Below are 4125 nucleotides of genomic sequence, written 5' to 3'. Positions count from 1 at the left end.
TCAGATAACCCTAAGTGCAAGACAGCAAAAGAGACACAGATGTATAGAACAGTCTTTTGGACTCTGTGGGAGAGGGCGAGGGTGGGATGATTTGGAAGAATGCCATTGAAACATGTATATTATCATATGCGAAACAGATCACCAGTCCAAGTTCGATGCATGGGACAGGGTTCTCAGGGCTGGTGCACTGGGATGACTCTGAGGGATGGGATGGGGAAGGAGGTGGGAGGGGGGTTCAGGATGGGGACACATGTACACCCATGGCTGATTCATGTCAATGTATGGCAAAAACCACTACAATATTGCAAAGTAATTGGCCTCCAATTAAAATGAATAAACTTTTGAAAAATAAATTAAATAAAACATAAAATCAAAACAAATAAATAAATAAATGCTTTACATATTTTGCTCAAAAAAAAACAAAAGAAAAGATACCAATCAGAGAACTACCCCACATCCTAAACACCATCCTTCCAGAGCAAAGCCATCTTCCTGATACCTTCCCCAAATTCAAATCACAGAAGCCAACATCTTATAAGTTCCTTTGAACATGGTCTTAATATGACAGCGTATTGTTTTCCAAGATGATTCCTGTTCCTTGATGCTGTGAGTAGTAAATAAATGCAGTGAGCTCAACTAGAAACAGGAGTATTTCTAGTGGTCTCTGGCTAGAAACATGAACAAGCACTAGCCTGACCCTTGTTTTATACTAAAGAATGCCAGGTTCAGAGATGTTAAGAATTTGCCCAAGACTGGAAAGATATCAAAACCAGCACCAGCACGCTATGTGTTCTCCTCTATTTAAGTAATATACTTGCTTCGTCCCCCTGGTAAACTTCACTCATTTGTAGTGGCACAGATACCGTTTCCGAAGTTGCCTCCATTCTAAATCTTCCCAGAAACAGAACAGGAAAGCATCATCAAAGTCCTTCTGCTTGGGAAAGTGGGGCCCCGCCATGTTAGGAAAAGAATACAGCAGCTAAGTGCCATCTCTATGATTCCATTTCCTCCCTTGAAGGATTCTTAGCATGATTAATAGAATAATGCAAGCGAAATGCTTGCACAGAGCCTGGGACACTAAATGAGAGTTGCTCTTCTTTACCAGAACTAAAAAAACCCCTCCCCAAATGTGACATCAGAGAACAGGATTCCTTAGAGATTGGACAACTGAGCCCCAAGCCCTTTCTCCTTCTGAGAGTCCAGGAGAACAACCTGGCCTCAAGTTTGAACTGAACTTAGAAGTAAGAAATGAAGTTTTCATGTGCAGGTGTGAGCCTCCCAGATTTCTGTGTGGCTTGGGGTGACTACCAAGATGATGATGCTAAAACGGGTTTGCTTCCTATACCTGGTAGGGCACAGTCTCTGGACAGGAAATGGGAGGTGCCCAATCCTCTGCAGAACCATGAGAAGGATCATTTCCATGGACTCTGCTGGTTAAGTTTTGTGCTTGCAAACCACAGATTCCAGTCAGTTTAATTTTTAATATGTATTTATTTAAGTATAAACCACAGTGTTTGAAGCTATGGAAAGGAAAATCAGAGCATCATTGTGGGGTCAAGAAGCTTCTTTATCCCAAACCCTTCTCTCATTACTGACAATGAGAACTGAATGCTGGAAATTCCTCTTGGCCACCCAGAAGGAGAGCAGTGATTGTGGGGACAGGTTGAAGGTGAGGATACCGTGAGGATGGAGGTAAAAACAAAAATCCTGTGTTACACCGCAGCCTTGTACTTAACCTGGTCATGAGGAATGTGCTCCTACATTCCTTCCTTCTTTCCTCAAATAATTATAAACTGTCTCATTGGTGTCAGGAACTATGTGAAGTGCTAGAGGTACAGGGGAGACATGCTCTCATGGTGCTGAGAGCCAGCTGGATGAGACAGAATTAGACATGTTGACCAATAGAGGAAAGGAAATAGGCAGGTTCTGCTGAGGAGGGTAGGGGAGAGAAAGACTGCGAGGAGATGGAACTGTTTCAGAAGCAGCCACAGCCCAGCCCTGCAGGGGTCTTCCTTGGATTTCAGAGTTTCAGGGACCACTCTTCACATGTCCTCTGCAAAAAGAAAGGAACTTGTTGAGTGCCATCATTGTGGCCCCAGACCTGGACACTGGTCATCTTGACAGAGCCTAAACTTTTCAAACAATATGGAACTGTAGTGCCCATGACCCAAATGACCTACAAGAAGGATGTGAGTTTTCAAAGCCTAGGTGGGGCACTCAGTAGCACTGCAGACCTGCCCTGGAAAGTGGCTGAATCAGTGTTCCCAACTGAGAAAGAGGAGCATGTGATCAGGCTGAGATGGTCACAAAGAGGCCTCTGGGGTTGACCTTCGCCATTCTCTCCCTGGAGAACCCACTCAGTGTGGTTTCACAGGACACTGCGGCATCTTCTGGCAGCAGCGAGGAGGAAGACACTGGAGGGTAAATGGTGTGTGGCCCCCTGAGCTCACCTCTCTGCCCAGCCCTTCCCCTCCGACGGTGCCCTGGCCCCTGTCTTACCCCTGGGACTCTTCCAGTGTGCAGCAGGTCTTCATGCAGTCAGGACAGCAGGACTTTAAGCAGTTGTCTATCGTGTTGAAGTTGTTTTTGTTGTCTTCGCAGCCACCATCAACAAACGGCTCACAGCACCCGGTCTTGGCACTGTAGAAGTACCTGGCTGTCTTGTTCTTGCAGGAACCAGCTAACTTAGGCTCCAGGCAGAAGGCAGGCTGAGAATCTGCTGGAATGAGAGGGGCAATGGCTCAGTTATGAAAATGGTCATCACAGCTCCGTAGAAGGCCAACAACTAGAACCTCCAGTTTGTTTGGGATAGAGAATGTTAGGGTTGTGGGGATGGTCAAATTGAAATGCCCACTTGAAAACCTCCTTTCCTTTCTGGGACAGAATTATGAAGGTTGCTAAGCGTCGCATGTTATAGTAATCATGTACAAATGTATATCTTCTCATGAAGTATTTTAAGAAAAATTGATAATGCCTTTGAATAGCCTTAAAACTTCAGAAGAACTTCCGAGGTGGTTCAGTGGTTAAGAATTTGCCTTCCAACAAAGGAGTCCTATCTTCAATCCCTTGTCAAGGAATTAAAGTCCCAAATGCTGTAGGCACGGAGTCGACAGGCCATAACTACTGAGTCTGGGACCCACAAATAAGAACCAGCCCACACAAACAAATACATAAATGCTCAAAAAAGAAAAAAAAAACTACAACAAAAAGAGGACAAAGGTAAAAATTATCCCCTATATGTCAATAATTAATGGGTCTGGATAACAGTTTTATAATACTATTAATATTTTCTTTGCTTACTGCTGCTAAGCTGCTGCTAAGTCACTTCAGTCGTGTCCGACTCTGTGCGACCCTATAGACTGCAGCCCACCAGGCTCCCCTGTCCCTGGGATTCTCCAGGCAAGAACACTGGAGTGGGTTGCCATTTCCTTCTCCAATGCAGGAAAGTGAAAAGTGAAAGTGAAAAGCTCAGTCATGTCCGACTCTTAGCAACCCCATGGACTGCAGCCCACCAGGCTCCTCTGTCTGTGGGATTTTCCAGACAAGAGTACTGGAGTGGGGTGCCATTGCCTTCTCTTTGCTTAAGTGTATGGTAAAAAACTTTTCACCATTAATAACAATGGTGAAGGAATCGTGCTATAATGGGAAACGGCATGAAGAAAACCTGACACTGTGTTTACTTTGGTTACCTCACAAGGAATCTATAAAATGAATATTGATACTAATGATATTGTGATTCTAAGAAGAAATATACATATTTCTTTTTTCATCATTTTCCTGACACTGTTCCTAAAAATCTTGGTATTTCTTGTATGATGAGAACAGTAAAGGTGTCTTTTGGTATGTGACCTTGGTGAGTTTGGAAAGACCCTCATAAGCCCAGAATGGGCTCTGATATTGCACCAGAAAGGACTGCCTACAGGAGGGTGAAAACTTTCATTCCCACCCTCCCCCATGGTCTTTCTTCCACAATCTCCTTGCCTTCCCTCAACCTCAGGGAGATTAATGGAGCTGTCTGTTGAACAGTCCCCAGTGGCTAACGATTTAATGCATCATGACCAGGTAATGAAGCCTCCATAGAAACCTTAATACAGCAAGACATTTATGTTATTTGAGAGACCTGGG

General features: G+C 44.2%; 1 long non-coding RNA gene across 1 annotated transcript; it reads right to left on the bottom strand.

The window, feature by feature from the left end:
* Nucleotides 1-1471: 1471 nt before the first annotated feature.
* Nucleotides 1472-2794, bottom strand: LOC132346974 (uncharacterized). Its single transcript, XR_009497015.1, has 2 exons — nt 2500-2794; nt 1472-2053 (listed from the first exon to the last, which is right to left on the bottom strand). It is a non-coding gene; the product is annotated as an uncharacterized lncRNA (long non-coding RNA).
* Between the last annotated feature and the right edge of the window lie 1331 nt (nt 2795-4125).

The sequence above is a fragment of the Bos taurus genome, chromosome 13 (assembly GCF_002263795.3).
Source record: "Bos taurus isolate L1 Dominette 01449 registration number 42190680 breed Hereford chromosome 13, ARS-UCD2.0, whole genome shotgun sequence".
Lineage (NCBI taxonomy): Eukaryota > Metazoa > Chordata > Mammalia > Artiodactyla > Bovidae > Bos > Bos taurus.
The sequence above is the reverse complement of the archived record's forward strand: the minus strand, read 5'-3'. Positions and strand labels throughout refer to the sequence as shown.